The sequence below is a fragment of the Pongo pygmaeus genome, chromosome 6, assembly GCF_028885625.2.
Source record: "Pongo pygmaeus isolate AG05252 chromosome 6, NHGRI_mPonPyg2-v2.0_pri, whole genome shotgun sequence".
NCBI lineage: Eukaryota > Metazoa > Chordata > Mammalia > Primates > Hominidae > Pongo > Pongo pygmaeus.
In genome coordinates this window covers 137,122,010-137,143,560 of record NC_072379.2, presented here as the reverse complement: position 1 = coordinate 137,143,560, position 21,551 = coordinate 137,122,010, and the positions used below count along the sequence as shown (strand labels likewise).

The following is a 21,551-nucleotide window of genomic DNA, read 5'->3' as shown; positions in this document are numbered from 1 at the left end:
TTAGTTGTCTTGTTTCCTGCAGGTGCAGATTTTTGCTATTTATCTTACTTGTTGTTCTCTGTGGCTTGGTGTCTATCATTAATTCCAGACATTTCTCAGCCATTAGTACTTAAAATGTTTCTTTTAGGCTAGGTGTGGTGGCTCACACCTGTAATCCTAGCACTCTGGGAGGCTGAGGCAGGCAGATTGCTTGAGTCCAGGAGTTTGAGACTAGCCTAGACAATGTGGCAAAACCCCATCTCTACAAAAAATACACAAATTGTCAGGGCGTGGTGGCACACGCCTGTCCAGCTACTTGGGGGCTGAGGTGGGGAAGCATTGCTAAAGCCTGGGAGGTGGAGGCTGCAGTGAGCCATGATCATGCCACTGAACTCCAGCATGGGCAACAGAGTGAGATCCTGTGTCAAAAAAGAAAAAAAAAAAAAGGCCTCTGTACATATTTTGCTTCTTTCTCTTCTCCTTCTAGCGTTCCCATTTTGCGTGTTACACCTTTTGTAATTGTCCTACTGTTCTTGAATATTTGGGGTTTTATCTATTTATTTTACTCTTTGCATTTCAGTTTTGGAAGGTTGTATCAGTATCTTCAGCCTCATTGATTCTTCGGCTGTGTCCAGTCTGACAACAAACCCATCAAAAGCATTCTTCATGTTTGTTACAATGTTTTATATTTATTTTTCCCTTTTCATTTCTGTCAGGTAATGTGCTGACTTCGCAGCAAGGGTAGAAGGAGGCACATCTCACAGATCCAAGTGAAAGCCCAATCATCAAGTGTGAGAGCCAAATCAACCATCATGCTTAGGAATTACAAAAAGATTACAGTGTTTTCTTATTTCTAACATTTCCTTTAGATTCTTTCTTAGGGTTTTCATCTTTCTGCCTACTTTACCCATCTGTTTTTGTTTGTTTTTCCCAAATTGAATTTTCTTGTTCTTTCTTTCTTTTTTTTTTTTTAGATGGAGTTTCACTCTTGTTGCCCAGGCTGGAGCACAATGGCGCTATCTCGGCTCGCTGCCACCTCCACCTCTTGGGTTCAAGTGGTTCTTCTGCCTCAGCCTCCCAAGTAGTTGGGATTACAGGCATGTGCCACCACGCCCAGCTAATTTTGTATTTTTTGGTAGAGTCGGGGTTTCTGCATTTTGGTCGGGCTAATCGCGAACTCCCGACCTCAGGTGATCCACCCACCTTAGCCTCCAAAAGTGCTGGTATTATAGGCATGAGCCACCGTGCCCAGCTTGAATTTTCTTATTTATTTATTTATTGAGACAGGTCTCACTTTGTCACACAGGGTGGAGCGCAGTAGTGCCATCTCAGATCACTATAGCCTTGACCTCCCAAGTTGAAGCAATACTCCTGCCTCAGCCTCCCCCAAGTAGCTGGGACTACATGTGTGCACCACTATGCCTGGCAATTTTTTTTTTTTTTTAATTTTTGGTAGAGACAGGGTTTCACCATGTTTCCCAGGCTGATCTCAAACTCCTGAGCTCAAGCTATCCACCTGCCTCAGTCTCCCAAAGTGTTATGATTACAGGTATAAGCCACCTTGCCTGGCCTTGAATTTTCTTTATTTTCTTTCTCCCTTTCTCTCTCTCTTCTTCCTTCCTTTCTCCTTTCCTCCATCTCTTTCTTCCTCCCTTTTTTCTTTTTTACTTGAAAAATTTTTGTTTTAATTGTTTATAGAGACAGTCTCACTCTGTTGCTCAGGCTAGTTCTCAAACTGCTGGCCTCAAGTGATCCTCCTGCCTCGACCTCCAAAGTGCTTGGATTACAGGTGTGAGCTACCACACCCAGCTTCCTTTCTTTTCTTCTCATCCGTTTTTTTTTTAAATTATTTTTTGAATGGTAGTCAAATAAAGCAGTAGGAGTGGAGAAGGAACAAAGAAATCTGTACCTGGCTGTGATCAATTAGTTACCCATCTGTTTTTGCATGTAGTTTACGTTTTCCTTTAGAGCGCTTAGCATATTAATCATAATTATTTAAAATATCTGCCTGAGAATTCCCAAATCTCTGCCATGTCTGAGTCTGGTTCTAATGCTTGCTTTGCCTATTCAAACTGTAAACTTTCTTGCCTTTTTTCTGCTCTGTAATTTTTTTGTTGAATGCTGAACATAATGTATTGGGTAATAGGAGCTGAGGTAAATGGGCCTTTAGTTTGAGGCTTTATGTTTATCTGGCTAGGCTGTGTTTAATGTTTGCTGTAGTTATAAAGTGTTAGAGACTTCAGTTTTCTCTAGTGTTCTTGTTTTTGTCTTTCCTGTTACCTTTGGGTTTCCCTAGAATCTCCTTTAATAGAGCTTGTGTCTTTTATCTCTCTGTTATAATATACTGTTACTGTACTGGAACCCTATTGATGTGGTGGTAAGGTATTATGGATAAGAAGCATCGTATAATCATGATTCAGCCTGTCTTCCTTCCTCCTTCTTTCCTTCTCTGTATTTATTTATTTATTTATTTCTTCTTTTCCTTTCCTCTTTCTTTCTTCCTTTCCTTTCCTCTTTCTTTCTTCCTTTCCTTTCCGTTCCTTTCCTTTTTTCCTTTCCTTTCCTCTTTCTTTCTTTTTTCTTTTCTTTCTTTCTTTCTTCCTTCCTTTCTCTTTCTTTCTCTCTCTCTCTTTCTTTCTTTCTTTCTTTCCTCCTTTCTTTTCTTTCTCTCTTTCTTTTTCTCTCTCTTTGTCCCTGGCTTGTGACTTTGGGAAGAGTTTTAGCCTTTTTCCCTCCCTTTATATGAGATAGGAAGCTAAAAGTGGCTTAATTGCTTATTCTCCTTCCACAAGATCAGATAAGCTTTAACAAAGTAGTTTCTTTTGAGAGAAGGCTTTTGTTATGGAGAACAGAAGTTTCTGGGCTTATTTCAAAGCGGTTACTTCTTCTCTCCACCTGCCCTACACATGAGGAGATTTTTCTGTTTTCTTCATTGTAAGAACCTAATGGGACTTCTGGAGGAAAACTCATGAAAGTATCAGGGGCTGGAGGGCGGGCGGGCGGTGCACCTGAGATTGAGCCCATAATAGTTTTTAACTCGCAGGCTGGTCCACACTCAACCTCCAGCACTTAGTCAGTTACAGTTTAAATGTTCCCACAAGCTTCATCTCTGTCAGCTTCTGCTCCTAGTAAGCTGTGATTCACCTGTCTCTCCAGCTTTTGATGTGGGAGTTTGCTCTGTGACCTAAGTTCTCTGATGGTTCTGAGAAGAATTGCTGAATTTTAGTCTGTACAGCATCTTTTCTTGTTGTAAGGATGGGAGTGATGACTTCCAACTTTTTACGTATTTGTTTGAAAAACTCGAATCATTTTTCCTCACACCACCACGACCACAACAGAGAAGACTTCTGCGACCAAATGTGCGTAGGTTTTCCCCCATACCCTACGAAACAGACACCAGCTGAGTGTCTTTTAATTCAAGTCGCTTTTGGTGCTGTCTTCCTGGAGATGGCTTCAGATCCCACATGTTGAGGGCTCAGTCCCACAAGACTGTGTGCCCCCACCCTGACTTTCTTCAGACACCAGTTGCAAGTTCAGGCCTCCAGAAACTTCTGACCAATCAGCTTCAAATTGGGGTTTCCGCAGCTCCCTCTTCGGGTTCAGTTAATTTGTTAGAGCAGTTCACAGAACTCAGGGAAACATTTACAGGTGCTGGTGTATTATGGAGGTTCTTACAAAGGGTACAGATGGAGAGATGCATAGGGAAAGGCATGTGAGAAGGGGTGCAGAGCTTCCAGGCTTCCCTGGGTTCATCACCCTCCAGAAACCTCCATGTTTTCAGGTACCTGGAGGTTCTCCGAACCCAGTCCTCTTGGGCCTTTTATGAAGACTTCATTGGATAGGCATGATTGACAGCCATATAGAGATGTGATTGAATAACAGGGTATGATCCAAACCCAGTAAGGCCTGTCTGTTCAGATTCTTCTTGGCCTCTATGGGCAGTATTCCTTCTTCCAGAGTACAGGGCAGAACCCCTTCTGAAATGAGGGTCTCATGACCCGTAGTCACATGAGAGTTCTGCCTTGGGCAGGTGCAAAGAGGTCAGGAGAAGGTCAGAGAGCAAGATTCTGGCTTTTTTTTTCTTTGGTGAGATGGAGATTTACTCTTGTTGCCCAGGCTGGAGTGAAATGGCACGATCTCTGCTCACCACATCCTCTGCCTCCCAGGTTCAAGCAATTCTCCTGCCTCAGCCTCCTGAGTAGCTGGGATTACAGGCATGTGCCACCACGCCCGGCTAATTTTGTATTTTTAGTAGAGACAGGGTTTCACCGTGTTACCCAGGTTGATCTCGAACTCCTGACCTCAGGTAATCCGCCTGCCTTGGCCTCCCAAAGTGCTGGGATTACAGGCGTGAGCCACTGCGCCCGGCCAGAGAGCAAGATTCTGTTTACCGAAACAAGGGTTATGGGAGTTATGAGCCAGGATCTATAGGCAGAAACCTAATATCACACTATCAGAATGAAAATCTGACAGGCCTGCATGTTTCTGGTCATAATATCTTCCTATTGATTTCATTTTGAGGTCACCCTATGCAGGACTCAGGCTCAGCCGAGGTCTAAGGGTGGCTTTCCAAGTTCCGCCATCTTCAGGTGACTCAGAATAGAAGTTTGGGGCTCTTTCCATCTCTGAGTCACTCTCTGCCGGTAGCTCTGAGCCATGGCTATGCAGCGGCTCCCATGCGGGCCAGCTCTGTACACAGGAGTCATCACTGTTTTGGCTCTGGCCTTCCTGCTTCATCCCACTACTTTACAAACAGACTCTAGCAGTTCTGCTGTTTTTTGACCCACCTGCACCCCACCTATGAGGTGTCCTGGGGCCTCAAATTCCCGGAATTTCTGAGCTTCAGCATTGTGAATCCATTGTCATTAACTCCCTCTTGCTTCCACATACCCACCTGGACTCCTTTTAGGCACTTTGATTTCAGAACTGTTAAAAGATAAACTGAGGCAGATTAAAATTTTATTTTATTTTATTTTAGACAGAGTCTCACTCTGTCACCCAGGCTGGAGTGCAGTGGTGCCATCTCGGCTCACTGCAACCTCCTGGGTTCAAGTGATTCTCCTGCCTCGGCCTCCTGAATAGCTGGGATTACAGGCTTGCACCACCATGCCTGGCTAGTTTTTGTATTTTTAGTAGAGATGAGGTTTCACCATGTTGGCCAGGCTGGTCTCAAACTCCTGACTTCAGGTGATCTGTCTGCCTTTGCCTCTCAAAGTGCTGGGATTACAGGCATGAGCCACTGCACTTGCTGTCACATTAAAATTTTAAAGAGTTTACTTGAACAAACAGCAGTGCGTGGGTTGGACAGCTCCAGATCACAGCACCGGACAGAAGACGCAGGAGTGAAAGGCTTTTATAAGGTAAATGTGGAACCAGGGCAAGAAAATATTTGGTAGGTAAAAGTGGAGCAGTAGCCATATTTGGATCATTCCAGTGGAAAGTAGTTCGAATTTGAGGTTAGATGGCAGTTTCAGAGTGGTTAAGCTTCAGTTTCATTTTCCTTCAAGCTAGTCACTTACAAAAGAGAGCCCAGTGCAGTGGCTTATGCCGGTAGTCCTGGCTACTTGGGAGGCTGAATTGGGAGGATCACTTGAGTCCAAGAGTTCAAGACCAGCTTGGGGAACATACTGAGACTCTGTCTCTATTTAAACAAACAAACACACAGACAAACAACACACAAACAGATGTATTTGAGTTAGGTTTTGGTTTGCTCATGTAGGAACCTAGGACTTCAGAGCCACCCCTGTCTAACTGCCTCCTATTAAATTATTTTAACAGTGCTCTCTGGTCTGTTACACCAGTTGCCAATCTTTCCTCTTCATTCCAGCTCCCAGTTTTGGGTTGATGCCTTTTGTCCTCCACGCTCCTATTCTCTTTGGCCATTCGGGCTTATGAGTCATACTACTTTACTATTATTCTTAGTGAAATCTGTAGATGAGCAGCGGCAAACATATATTTTCAATTGGAAACATTTTTGTCTTTCCTGGTTCTTTTTTAATGACATAATTATCACCAGAAGGCAAATGTTCTCTAGCCGATTCTCAATTGCACTGAGAAAGAGAATGGCCAGCCCAGTATTTTGAATTTCATCAAGCTTCTTATTAAATACAAGTGTAACTTACATGTCTATCGGTATTGTCAGCCTGATGAAATCAAAGCTAATACTTTCTGATTTTCACAGAATTCTGTCATTATCTGGTGTTTCCTGAAGCCTGAAGCTCTCCTTTTATAATGTGTTTGATGGCTGTGCTTGAGGGAGGCAGGATAGTTTTCAGGCAAAGGTGGCACTGTTATTAGGTGCTAGATGAAGGGGCTAAGAGAACCTCATAAATTCTTCAATAGAAAGCTGCTGGCTTATTCACATCTGCAGGGTCCCTGCTGCCTTTGTGTTTGGAATTTAAAACTATTCCCAAGGTATGTGTGAGCACTGTTCTTTGTTCATGTCCCCCTCCCCCACAGTATGGTGATCTTTCACAATCCATTATCTGTTTTCTTTTGATAGGATTTCTTTTTGGCGGGGGTATGATAACTTTGATTTTGCTTCTGTTCCATTTGTTCTGATTTCCTTGGTAATGCTTGCTTTCCTTTCATCTTTGTCATCTCTTCATTTTATCTGTTTTATTTCAGTTGCAGTGAGTTTTGTCGTATTATTTCTCTTAGGAAAGTCTATTCTGGTTTAACAAAGAAAAGTAATGCTTTCCTTTACCTCACTGAGAATAAAGTGCATATACATTTTGCTACAAAAAAAAATCTATGCTTTATGGAGAAACTCTATTGGGGTGGAGTGGGCTGAGATTTTCGCTTGAGCCGTTACTACATTGCCCTTCTTTTGTTTGTAATAGTGAGTTAATTTTTTAAAATCCTATGTCTTGTTTGTTTATTTTTTGTTAAAATTATCTGATTTTTTTTTTTAAACTGGAGGAGAGGAGTGCTGGTTTTAAGGTTGGTGACTTAAAACCTGATTGATTGTAAAGAGAACTTTCCAGAGACAATATTTAAATAAACTTGGCCCTGAAAATGTTGCTTTTTGGTTTCCATTTACTTTGGAGGTCTCCTGGAGTAGAGGAGAGATTACAGAATGGAGCGCCTCCACAGTCTTCTGTGGGAGTGTTAGTCATTCAATATTTCTTAGTTGCCTTTGTAGATGCAAATTATCAGTTCGAATCATCTAAGCAAAGGAGGAAAAAAAAAGACCTCTCCAAGTCTAATCTGAGAAGAAAATCTCCTCGGGAGTAAAGTCTCAGTTCAGAGAACAAAGGAAGAATAGACCAAAGGCTTATTTACCTTTGACTGCTTCGGGGGATTCCGAGGCCACCAAGCATACAGATGCAAAAGAAAGCTTAGGGCTAGACATTCCTTTCTCTACTCTTTCTTTCTTTTTCTTTTGTGCAATGCAATAGACAGACCTGCCCAGAGGCAAGGGAGCTAAGGAGTTTCTAAACTTGAGGTCGGGGGCAATGCAGTAGTAGTATTATAAAAGCCTTTGTTACTGATTAAGGTCAGCAGGGTGAGAAAATACAGAAGCTAGAGAGAAATCCTTATGGGAATGCAATCTAAGAGTGCTACATTTGGGAAAATGACTAGTAATTCTTCCTCCTAGGAGAAAGAACAGGAGAGATCTTTTCCTTTAGAAGATTCTGATAAGCCAACAAATAAGCCAAACTGAGAGAGGCAGCTTTCCCAACATCCAGCCTCCCCATGGGAATAACAGACTGTTGAGAAGAGGGTGTTTGTTATTCATAATGGCTGAGGCTAAGACAAAAGTGGATTTGGGCTCCCATAGCAATCCCCAGGACTTAATCAAAGTTGTTTTTTTTTTTTTTTTTTTTTTTTTTGAGACGGAGTCTCACTCTGTCACCCAGGCTGAAGTGCAGTGGCACGATCTTGGCTGACTGCAACCTCCACCTCCCAGATTCAAGCGATTCTCCTGCCTCAGCCTCCAGATTAGCTGGGATGCACCACCACAGACATGCACCACCACACCCGGCTAATTGTTATATTTTTAGTAGAGACAGGGTTTCATAATGTTGGCCGGGCTGTTCTTGAACTCCTGACCTCAGGCGATCCACCCACCTTGGCCTCCCAAATCTTTGGGATTACAGGCGTGAGCCACTGTGCCCAGCCTCAAATGTTCCTCTTAAAGTCAAGTAGTGAGTCTTATCTTTTATAATTACAGAAATACAGATGTTGACACAAGTCAGACAGGGAAATACAAAACAATATCCCAGAGAAATCACCATAAGAAAAATGAAGGTGTCTGTACATTAGATTATCTTTACGTTTACTTTAAAATGCTTCAGCATGGATAGTGTGGTATGATGTATTCTAGTTGCTTTCATTCTTTACTTAGGAATAGTTAGTTGGGCATTTGAAGAGCCCTGACTGAAACTGGCTTTGCAAAAGTATGACAGACAAATTGGAAGTGGCTGACTGCATCTTGCTTCTAGCCTCACAGGCTGGCTGTCTTTGCTCATTTGTGGGTGTGGGCCAAGATAACTTTGGGAGAAACTTAGTTTATAGTTTAAATGATAATAACCTTCCCCCAAAACTAAACGATTCTTGTAAAACTAATGAAAGCCCATGAAGTTAGGAGGATGAGAGGGGCTTAAATTCTAAATAATTACCAGCCATTATTATGGAGGTTGTAAGATTTGCAACTTCCCCAATTACTCTTGCAGATAACATCACTATTGTAGAAACTAAGATTGGCCTTTTGAGATGTCTTTTCAGGTTTTTGCATTTCTGACAATGGATGGCCCCACCTGGACCTGCCAACCAGTCCTGGGGCCCCAACCCAGGAACTGACCCAGCATAAGAGGGCAGCTTTGATTCCCTATGATTTCATCTCTGACCCAACCAATCAGTATGCCCCTACCCTAGGCCCCTGCTCATCAAAAGATCTTGGGAAAAACCCTAACCTTTGAGCCTTTGGGGAGATAGAGTTGAGTGATAACAGCCTCCTGTGTGGTGTGGCCAGCCTTGCGTCAATCAAAATCTTTTCTTTACTGCAATGGCATGGTCTCAGTGAGTTGATTTTGTGTGTGCAGCAGGCAAGGAGAACCCATCAGGGAGTTACATAATTGGGATATATGGGTGAAGGAAGTCCTCTCCTCCGTTCTGAAGATTTGAGGCTGAAAGTCTGGTGAAATAAGCTGGCAATAGACAGATTAAAAGGAGAAAAAATATATATATATACATTTTGTTAACATGCAGAAAGGCATCACATGGAAGTTAAGAAACTACCCAATAACTCAATGATACCTAAAAGCTTTGATGTTCCTTTCATACGAGAGAGGGAAGGGGAGTATGTAGGCAACCTAGGGAGAGTAAATGATTATGAAAAATACGAATCAGGCTTCAGAAGAATAGGTTATATCCTGTCTGTAGGAGGTGCTAACCTCCAGCTTTTTCTAGGTTTGACTTCTGTTGTGTGTTAATCTTCACGGATAGATAAAAATCCCCAGGAAGCATTTCATGACAATTGGCTTCCCTCTGGAGAATCTGCACTTAGTCAGATAAGGGAAATTCAGGAAAAGTCCCTCTGTGCATTTGGCATTTCCCAAATGACTTCAGTTTGAAGTAATCAGTATACCAGTGCTGCATATTTTCGGGTGATATTTCTGAACTCCCTCAGGAAAAATATACTCCTGGATGGTAGGTTAATATTTGAAATTGTCAATTCAGGCTGGGCTTGGTGGCTCATGCAGGTAATCCCAGGACTTTGGAAGGCCAAGGCGGGTGTGGATCACTTGAAGCAGGAGTTCGAGACCAGCCTGGCCAACATGGCAAAACCCCGCCTCTACTAAAAATTCAAAAAAAAAAAATTAGCTAGGCATTGGGTTCATGTCTGTAATTTCAGCTACTTGGGGGGCTGAAGCAGGAGAATCGCTTGAAACTGGGAGACAGAGGTTGCAGTGAGCCGGGATCGTGCCACTGCACTCCAGCCTCAGCAACAAAGTGAGGCTTCATCTCACACACACAAAAAAGAAATTCTCAATTCAGAAGCCACATTCCAGAAGGATTAGATTATGGCTCCAGTCATCTTTATCTCATATCAATCCCAGGGGGTTTGTTAATTAGCATAAGGGATGTTAGAAATGATTTTTTACTGGTAAAATGAATTCAATTTTATGTGGATTGGATAAAAATGTCTTATGGATACTCTTGCCTTTGCATAAATGAGGTGTAAAAGTCCAGCTAGCCTGTCTATTCATTTTGAATTGTCTCCAGGCTTGAAATTCTAGACTGTTTGAATTATCTCTCCAGGCTTGAAATTCTAGACTGTAGTGAGAGAATTTTTCACCTGACTCTCATTTGAGAGTTAGTTAATCCTGCCCCAAAGCTGGAACATGGCCCTTCTGTCTCTGACACTCATAAGGTTCTGTGGGAACACTGAAAGGTCAGAGAGCTAAGACTTCATCAAGCTTACAAAACAGGTTGTATGACTATTTGGAGGGCCTGATTGCTAATACATATTTATACCAGTGGCTGAATGAGTTCTGAAATTTGCTTTCATTATAACATACCGTCTGGAATTGAAGTCTCTGTGGTTGTCACCAACTTCTAACTATTGAAGCTTTGGATATCTAATCATAAAGCAACTAACAAGTGTGTATGACCAAATTGGCTTAAGTATCTTGAAAACGGCATTGAAGCTACCTTTTTTTTTTTTTTGAGGTGGAGTTTTGCTCTTTCACCCAGGCTGAAGTGAAGTGGCACGATCTCAGCTCACTGCAACCTCCATCCCCCAGGTTCAAGCAATTCTCCTCAGCCTCCCAAGTAGCTGGGATTATAGGCACCCACCACCATGCCTAGCTAATGTTTGTATTTTTAGTAAAGACAGGGTTTCACCATGTTGGCCAGGCTGGTTTCGAGCTCCTGACCTCAGGTAATCCACACCCCCCTTGGCCTCCCAAAGTGCTAGGATTACAGGCATGAGCTACCGTGCCTGGCTGCAGCTACTTCTTTATATGATTCATGGCTTTTGGCCACAAATGCATGCAAGTAACTAGATGAATATGTATATTATTTGCATGTGTATTAAAATTATTTCTTCTTTTTCAAATTATTCCTTCTTTGCACCAGCTAGAATTTAAATATATCTACCTGATACAGAGCATTTGGCAGAGATATTAGAGATGGAACAAGATCCAGAGAGGGTCTAATAAAATAATAATTGTGGTGGCACATGCCTGTAGTCCCAGCTACTTGGGAAGCTGAGTTTGGAGGATCACTTGAACCTGGGAGGCAGAGGTTGCAGTGAGCCCAGATTGCACCACTACACTCTAGCCTGGGCGACAGAGTGAGACCCTATCTGAAAAAAAAAAGAAAAGAAAAGAAAAAAGAAAAAAAATAATAATTATTATAATTATAGTAAAAGTAGCAAGTAGCTTTTTCCTTTTTGCAAAATTCTACCTTTCAGCATGTACAAAGGTACATTCTGGAAAGATTAAAGAAATAGATATAAACACCCTAAAAATAATGGAAAAAACAGATAATATTTTAATCTTGGGGATAAGAAAGTCATCTCAAGCAAGAAACACTTGAGAAAAAAATACTTTTTGCTCACTGATCTCTAGGTTCATGGCTGAGGCCCCTATAACAAAATACAGATTCACAAGAGAAAATCATACACATATTATTTATACGTGGTATGGAAGCCTTCATACGGAAAGGAAGACCTCCCCCAAATGCATAAATTTGTATATTCTTTATGCTAGGTTTGATGAAGAAATATGACTGAACAAAGGGAGAATGATATCACTGAGAGAAGAGGGAGGAAGAAACCAGTCAGGCAGGCAGTTATGGTGGGTCCTTGGTTGAATCCTTTCAAACAAAAGAACAGCTAGAAAAATCAAGCTGCAGGCACAGATAAGGGAACTTGCACAGCGGGGCTTGCCTAAGACATGCCCACGGCCACACAGATAAGAAAGCCTACACAGGTGACTTGCCCAGACATGCCCATAATGGAAAATTCCATCCCCTGATACATGTGCAGTAAGGGCAACAAAGCAATATGGAGTAACTCAAGCTAAGGGCCTACATGTGCATTAGGAGGATGGGGTGGAGCTACCAGAAATTCGCATCTCATGCAAATGAGATGCCCAGCTCTAACTGGTTTCTTATAAAAGCCTTTACATTCAACTGTAAAAATGGCAACCCTCTTTTGGGCCCCTTTCTGTGGTGGAGAACTTTCTTCTTTTGCTTATTAAACTTCCACTCCAACCTCACCCTTGGTGATCATGTTCCTTAATTGTCATGGTTGTGAGACAGAGAATTCAGGGTGATACCTCAAACAACGAGAGACTGCTACGTTGTGGTGCGTTGGTGAGAATGTAACATAATGGTAATAAACTGGGGAGAACTTAGGAGCCCTGTTTGTTCAAACTCTTCTCTTTGTCCCTGTATCTTCAGAAATGAGGATGTTCCTATCTTCTGGGTATAGGGAGGGCACCTCTCACGTGAGGGTCATAAGACCTACTTGAGGGGATGGTCAGGAAATCCTTCCTAGGTTTTATGATCTGTTTCAGGGGAGTAGAGCATTGTGGGGGAGGTAGTGAGGGTGACTTTCCTGCTTCTGCTGTCTTCTCAAATGCCAAGGTTTCACATTTTGGGGTAACATGTCCTGAATTCCTTCAACACAAGACCCAGAGTTAGAAAAAGAAAATATTGAGCAACTTAATTAGATAAAAGCAAAATATTAAGCAATGACAAAAGATATCATTAAAAATGTTGTTAAAAAGGAAAAAAAGAAAACAAACAAAATGTTGTTAAAAAGTCACAATTTGACTGGGTGCAGTGGCTTGCACCTGTAATCCCAGCGCTTTGAGAAGCCAGTGCAGTAGGATCTCTTGAGTCCAGGAGCTCAAGACCAGCCTGGGCAACACAGTGAGACCCCTATCTCTACAACACCCCCCAGCCCACTTCCCAGTGCACACAAACAACAATTTAGCAGAAAATATTTGCAATGTGTAAGAAAAAATCAGAAAATACTTATACTTGAGCTAATTAATTGATGACAGAGATGATGGTTCTTAATCATTGAGAACCTCATTGAGGGTTTGTCATCTATCTCAGTATCATAATTTTTCTCACACATAATGACATAATTTGAATATGTTTTCATATTATTAAGTATGTTTCTAGAACATAATTCTTAATAGCCCCACAGAAATTCACTATGCTGAGTGTGGTGTTGAATGCTGGGGTCACCACAGTGGAGCGGCCCTGGAGGAGAGTGAGCAGGGTGCTTTCATCAGTGACCCTCCTCCATCCTTTCCAGTCAGTGACACAGGCTCTTGTCAATCAGCAATGGACAATCATTTATAAAGTGTCCCAAATGATTAGCTTGCATGGGTTACCTGTGTCTGCTGTTCCAGAACTGATTCTATTTCCTCAAATCCTTTTCTCCTCCTCCTCCTCCTTCTCTGCTTCCTCCTCCTCCTCTGCTTCCTCCTCCTCTTTCTCCCCTTCCTCCTCCTCCTCCTCTTCCTTCCCTTTTTTAAGCTAAAGATGGAAAAGAGAGGCGGGAGGAAAACATGTGGTAGTACGAAACCAGTAAATGTGTGAAAACTCCATGACTAATTTTCTCAAATTATAAGCAGCTTTCTCAATGAATATATATCTATCAGTATCTATATCTATATATATAGATAAAGATATAAAATTCCTTGTGTTAATAGATATTTTTATAAAATAACCAGAAACTGGGTTTGACTGGAAGTTAAATGTAATATTTCCTTTCTGATACCCTTAAATAATACTTTAATTCACAGGGAATATCAAATAAAAACTGTTTTAATAGTAGTTTCTTATTTATAGATTTTGAAAAAGTTTTCTTCCTATTAGAGCAAGCAGATTGCAATTTATTTAACAATTAAATGAATTAAAATATTTTGTTTGAGAAGTTCATGATTTCAAATGATTCTTTCAAATAAAATGCTAAATGTTTTACATTTGTAACATGATAAGTGAAAAGCAATGAAATTGCTATAGGAAAATTAAAACACATTCTAAAATACAATATTTCAATGTTTTCATAAGTTTATGACCTAGTAATAAGTTCTGATTAAGAAGTAGAAACCCCTTAAATGTGGAAAGAGGGAAAAAAAAATCCATTCAAAGCCTCACAGTTTTTAATATTCATTTTATTTGTTTTCAGTCATTTTTCCAAGCAGAAGTTCTTCTCTTTCATCCTTCATTATTATTATGTTACATATACAATGTGAATTTTTCATTTTTCATGTGACATAATATAATGGGTTTTTAACAGAATTGTCATTCTATGAGAAGGATCTTTCATCTGAAGAATGCACATTTATGATATAGTCCCTGTAACAGCGAGCAAAGACACCAGGCTTAAATAGATGTGTTTATAAATGAGTCCCGCTTCAAGTCCAAAGCCTTTTTGGAATTTAGGGAAGTTTGGATAACATTACTCATTTTAGCTTTCTTCCCAGTAGCAAAGAAAATGGCTTTTGGCAGCTGGGTGTGTGATATAATGCCAATCACCAGGGGCAATGCCTGATGATTAACTTAGAAAATCTCATTACTTTTGACTGATAAAAATGGAAATGGCTAGTTTCCAATTTATAAATATTTGGTTTATTATTGCATGGCAGACACAAAACAAATTTTGTGAGAAGGTACTATTTATGTCAACTACATCCTCCCAGTAGGTTGGTGAACAGATGTCTTCTGTCTATAGATCAGTGATATTTCTAGCAGACATCCCTTAGGGTACAGGCAAATCTCAGGGTCATTGTACCTACAATCAATTCAAGCACTGAGCTGGGCACTCATATTTGTTCTTAACCTTGGTCAGGAGAGGACTCATTCACTCCATCATTCATTTCCCTTCAGTGAAGTCTAGCGTCCCTAGAGAAAGCCTGCTGTGAAAGGTGTGGCCCTCTCAAGTATCAGTTTGCAGATGACTTTATGTAGACACAATAAATAATGCACAGAAAATAAAATGAATGCTACTGACCTGAAGTATTTATCTATCTCTGGCACCTGAATTCCCTGCCCAGAAGTAGGAACCCTGACTGTATGAAGAATGAGCAGCACACAGCACCACCATTTCAAAGCAAAACCCCCAGCGTGCACAGAACACTGCTTTGGATAAAAGATGGCAGCTGCAGAGCTGGAAGGGTAGCTGGTTGCCATGGTTACCGAGGCTCTGATTCAGCCACCATATGCCACCTGGTGTTCTCAGCCTGAAAAAGCAGGTCTGGGTGTCCTAGATTGGCGATAGAGCTATGGCCATAGCTCTTTTGAATCAGTACTGGGTTTGAATGTGCAGCAATGTTTGCGTTGTTTTATTCATCTATAGAGGATTTTGGGGCTTACACCCTCATGACTTAAGGTAGAGGTTCATCTGGGGAAAGGAAAGAGAAACACTTTTAAAACAATCATTCTAATTTTTCCATGGAAACACTGCTATATGGATATTCATTTTCAAAGATCCATCTTTTGTTCTTTTTTCAGGACAAATTTGTTATCCAAATCTGATAGGTCATACAATATTGCAACAGCAACTAACTCAAAATGCTGGGCATGATGATTGCAGAACATGATATATCAATTATCAGCCATCTATGATCTTTAGAACATTTTGTCTTCTTCTAAAAGTGCTGTATGGCAAATAACAGTGGTATGACCTTATTTTAATGTTGAATTGTGTCCAATTTTTTGCTTATATATAAATAATATGTAAATTTATATATATTTAAATATGTATATATGACATTCTATAAAATTGCTAAATGGAAAGAAATCTGTTTTAAATTTGTAATAATAAGTCAGAGATTGAACACCCATTTGATACTGACTCCTTGAGAGTATTCCACAGTGAATGGGTAGTTGTTACACAGTAGTGACTAAATATACAATATGCTATGTTACGATAATATAAGAATTTTGGCCCTTATTGGGGAACATCACACTCTGGGGACTGTTGTGGGGTGGGGGGAGGGGGGAGGGATAGCATTAGGAGATATACCTAATGCTAAATGGCGAGTTAATGGGTGCAGCACACCAGCATGGCACATGTATACACATGTAACTAACCTGCACATTGTGCACATGTACCCTAAAACTTAAAGTATAATAATAAAAAAAAAAATTTTGGCCCTTATTGTATGTTTTGTGAACTTCATATTTGATTTTTATATTTATGATAAAAATATCAACTAGTGTTGAATATTGCTGGTGATTCAACTTTGAGATAAACATTTCAGGTTATCCTTTTCTCCAATTTCTACAGCTATTAAAAAGCTGATTACTGATTTTTTTTTTTTTTTTTTTTTGAGATGGAGTCTCGCTGTACTGCCAGGCTGGAGTGCAGTGGCATGATCTCAGCTCACTGCAACCTCCACCTCCCGGGTTGAAGCGATTCTCCTGCTTCAGCCTCCCGAGTAGCTGGGACTACAGGCGTGCGCCACCACACCCAGCTAATTTTTGTATTTTTAGCAGAGACGGGGTTTCACCGTGTTAGCCAGGATGGTCTCAATTTCTTCACCTGGTGTTCCGCCCATCTCAGCCTCCCAAAGTGCTGGGATTACAGGCGTGAGCCACCGTGTCTGGCCTGATTTTATATTAATGATCTGAGCTTGCAAAATTGTTATTTTGATGTCATTTTTACCACTGCTGGGGAAACAATGATCAATGTAATAAGTAAATCAAATGGTTTTAAATATGAGAAAAAATAGCTTTTACTCTTTACAACTGTTCCTGAGTATTGTCGAGATTTTTAGTACTGTGCAATTAAAAAAAGAAAAAAAGAAAAAATTTGCCAGGCACGGTGGCATGCACTTGTAGTCCCAGCTACTTGGGGCCTGAAGTGAGAGGGTTACTTGACCCCAGGAAGTCAAGGCTGCAGTAAGCTGAGATCGTGCCACTGCACTCCAGCCTGGGTGACAGAACAATACTCTGTCTCTAAAAAATAAAAGGTAAAAAAAAAAAATGGCAGGGTGTGGTGACTCACACCCGTAATCCCAGCACTTTGAGAGGCCAATGTGGGCTGATCACCTGAGGTCAGAAGTTTGAGACCAGCCTGGCCAACATGGTGAAACCCCATCTCTACTAATAATACAAAACTTAGCCGGGCGTGGTGGTGGGTGCCTGTAATCCCAGCACTTTGAGAGGCCAATGTGGGCTGATCACCTGAGGTCAGAAGTTTGAGACGAGCCTGGCCAACATGGTGAAACCCCATCTCTACTAATAATACAAAACTTAGCCGGGCGTGGTGGTGGGTGCCTGTAATCCCAGCTACTCGGGAGGCTGAGGCAGGAGACTCGCTTGAACCTGAGAGGCAGAGGTTGCAGTGAGCTGAGATCACACCATTGCATTCCAGCCTGGGTGACAACAGCGAAACTCCATCTCAAAAAAGTAAATAAATAAAAATAAATAAATAAATAAATAAATTTGCTCTAGAGATTGCAGTAACATTCAGTATCATTTTTAATTTTGGTGTTCATCAAAACAGCCTCATTCTAATTAACTGACTTTAATGATAAGTTGTAAATATTATAAATTTGAATTTAAAATATGCCTTATGCCAATTGAGAATAGGTTTTTTTTTTTCTTTATCATTGGGGTCCCAAATACAATTCTTTTTCTTTCAAAATGGGTTCTGTTGCTATAAAGTCTGAAAATCACTAGACTTGATCATGTCAGGGACGTAGTCAAATAACTTTTTTATTCTTATCTTTTGTCAAGACGAGGTGTCTCTATGTTGCCCAGGGTGGTCTCAAAGTCCTGCGCTCAGGGCATCCTCCTGCCCTGGCCTCCCAAAGTGCTGGGATTATAGGCATGAGCCACTGCACCTGGCCTCAAATACCTTTTTGAAGATAATGGACCCAGTCTCAGTAGACAAATCAGTGCAGGAAATGTCAGGGACTCTGGCCTCCCTCTGCCCAGGTGGAAATACCATTAGCTGCCACTACACACATACAGAATTCACATAATATGCATGAGATAGAATGAGCTGGCACATATAAAGAAACTTTGTCCTACAAGAACAAAATCCTGCGATAGGCCAGGATCCCTTTAGGCCTTGAGATGAGGATGCTGACTGGCAAGAGAAATCACGTGTGCTGGTGGAAGCAGCCTCAGGTGCAGCTTCGTTCTCCTGGAGAAAGATCTGCTTTGCTTCATGCACACTTGTGTATTTTTTCTGTTTCTTCATTCCTGAATGCATCCTAGGGACCATGACCTCCTCTGTCTTATTTTTTATATTTGTTTTGTTTGCTTGGTGATCTCCTGAATACACTCCTAGTTTTGTCCCCCTGACCTAACCACTTGACATTTGGCCCTTGGCTCTTTAATGATTAACTCACCCATGATTACCAAAAATACTATTATTCCTACTACCTGAACCACAGCTGCTCCTCTTCTCACATCTCTACCATTTATTGAGCCTCTACTATGAGGGAGGTACTATGCCAGCTGCTTTGCTCTAATTTTCCCGATTTTTCAGAAACTCTTTGAGGTAGATATTATTCCCATTTTACCAGGGGGAAAGCTGAAGCTCAGAGACAGAAAGGTAAATTCAGTAGCGCAAAAGGTCACATGGTTGATAAATTTTAGAACACATTCAAATCCAAGTTGGCCTGTGTAAAAGATGCCACATTCTTTTTCTTTTTCTTTTTTTTTAAGTTAGTTCCTGCAAGCAGAATTTTGTTTTCTCTTTCTGCCTGCCGGACTTGGTCTGCATAGGTGCCAGCCACATTCTGGCATAGGTTGTTTCCAGAATCTACCCAAGCTCTGAATGCCATCCCGTTTTAAGATGAAGTGTTTTTAGCCTGAAAATAACCAGAGACCCTGGTATATAATTTGTATTTACAGCTTTTAAATAGAATGGCTCTCTATCTCTCTGTGTGTGTGTGTGTGTGTATGTATGTTTATATGTATGTATAATCAATGTCAAGTGGAATTTCAATATGTGTAGGATAACTCTTTATAGCATGGTTTCAAATCATCTCATTTGGGGAGATGAGAAAGAGTAAGTGCCTAGTATATTTAGGAACTGCAGGTCCTGTGATAACAGAGCAAACATAACAATATTAAACTGCATTCCAGGGGAACACTTTAGAATTTGTTGTATAGGTACGATGTTGCAATCAACTTTTTTCACTTAACATTATACTATATGCATCTTTTCCATGTTTTAATCTTTATAGTTTTTGGGGTATTGTTGTTGTTGTTGTTGTTTTGAGATAGAGTCTAACTCTGTTGTCCACGCTGGAGTGCAGTGGCACAATCTTGGCTCACAGCAGCCTCCACCTCCTGGGCTCAAACAGTCCTCCCACCCCAGCCTCCCAAGTAGCTGGGACTACAGGTGAGCACTACCACACCTGGCAAATTTTTAGTAGAGATGGGGTTTTGCCATGTTGGCCAAGCTGATCTCTAACTCCTGGCCTCAAGTGATACAGCCACCTCGGTCTCCCAAAGTGCTGGGATTACAGTCATGAATCACTGTGCCTGGCCTTAATCTTTACAGTTATAATTTCTAATTGTAATCATATAATTTCTGTGTTTCACTGAGATGATTTATCATAATTAATTATTTTTTTTCTTGAGCATTGAATGGCTTCCTAAGGTGTTATCTGCCTTTCCTCTCATGAACATTTAAACTAAATGGGCAATAAGATTTTTTAAATGCCAACTTTATCAAGATATAATTCATATGCTATATAAATCACCCATTTAAGGTGTACAATTCAATGATTTTTAGTTGTACAGAGTTGTGTGGCCATCATCATTATACATTTTAGAACATTTTAATCACTTCTCAAACTCATACTAATTAGCAGTCACTCCCTATTTCCCTGAATCTCTCCACACTAGGCTACCACTAATCTACTTTCTGTCTTTATGGATTTGCCTGTTCTGAATATTTCATGTTAATGGAATCATACAATGTGTAGTCTTTGTGACTGGTGTCTTAGCATAATGTTTTCAAGGTTCATCTATATTGTATGTACCCAACTTCATTCCTTTTTATGGCTAATTAATATTTTATTGTACGACTACATCATATTTTGTTTATCCATTTATCCATCTAGGGACACTTGGGTTGTGTTATGGTCACTGTGCACATGTTCTTCCATTCACACACAGGCAGCAAAGCATGTAGCTGTGTTGCTTCTTTGTCTCCTGATGATAAACCCACACAATATTCCACAAAAGTGAACAATTGAAATAGGGACTTGGTCAGTAAAGATGAATGCAGAAAAAAAAAAAACCCAATGAATGATAATGCTAGATGTGAAATTTGAGTCTAACATAAATGGAATTATAGATGAAATTGTTGACAGAATGTTGAATGCTTGACTACACAGGCAATCAGGGGCATTTGGTGAAGGTGACTTTATTGACATATTGAAGAAAAATATTTATGAGAAAAAGGATGAAGATCTTCCAGAGGAAGTGACAGCAGCAAAAAAACTTTGCATTAAAGGAATTCTCAGAGATATTTTATGACAGTGAAAGCATGAAGGATAAAATGTTGGTATCTGATTCAAACTTAGAAAAGTGTATGACAGTTCTCCAAAGCATAGAAAAGATGTTTGTGTTGTATCATAAAATATACGAGAAAAAGGCAAAAACTTTTCCGACTACTCTTGATATATTTTTTACAAGGAAATAAAGCAGTTTAATTTTCAATGTTTCTAAAATTTTATAGCATGCTGATTAAATATTAGTTGCACTTTTTTCCCATTTCACTATACATTTATAATCAAGAGTAAGAAAGTTTTTAATGTTTCAACAAAAATTTAAACACCACAGACAGCTGTAACTTTCCCCATTGATTATTATGACTGTTTTGCATGGTTTTAGCTTGCAGTCTATTTTTGCAGTCCCACACTATCATGCAAAGGGATGATTGCCTGTAGTTGATATAATGTTGCTTATTGGTATAAATTTATGTACATTTATCTATTTAACATAATTTAATTTTTTAATTTTTGTGGATGTGTGTAGAGGTGGGGGTCTCACTATGTTGCCAGAGCTGGTCTCAAACTCTCGACCTCAAGAGATCCTCCTGCCTTGGCCTCCCAAAGTGCTGGGATGACAAGCATGAGCCACTGTGCCTAGTCAATTTGAAATTATTAACCCTTTTCTTACCAAATTTTTTTTGTTTTTTGAGACGGAGTCTTGCTCTGTCACCCAGGCTGGAGTGAGTGGTGCAATCTCAGCTCACTGCAAGCTCCACCTCCCGGGTTCATGCCATTCTCCTTCCTCAGCCTCCCAAGTAGCTGGGACTACACGTGCCCACCACCATGCCCAGCTAATTTTTTGTATTTTTAGTAGAGACGGGGTTTCACTGTGTTAGCCAAGATGGTCTCGATCTCCTGACCTTGTGATCCGCCCATCTTGGCCTCCCAAACTGCTGGGATTACAGACATGAGCCACCGCGCCCGGCCTTTCTTATCAAATTTTAAGCTCCTAGGTTGTGCCTGGCCCATAGAACCTGCTTAATTTTATATATATATCATTTTTTCCCTGAATACCTCCTTTCATTATGTTTATATTTGTTTATATTTGCTTCTGGATACAGCCTTGACCTT

At 40.5% G+C, this 21,551-nt stretch overlaps 2 pseudogenes across 1 annotated transcript in view; both read right to left on the bottom strand.

Annotated features, from left to right (window-relative positions):
- Positions 1-21,551, bottom strand: part of LOC129041596 (protein RCC2-like) — a 94,730-nt pseudogene that overhangs the window by 38,770 nt on the left and 34,409 nt on the right. The gene's annotated exons all lie outside the window — the stretch shown is intronic.
- On the bottom strand, positions 686-814 carry LOC129041874 (small nucleolar RNA U13; annotated as a pseudogene).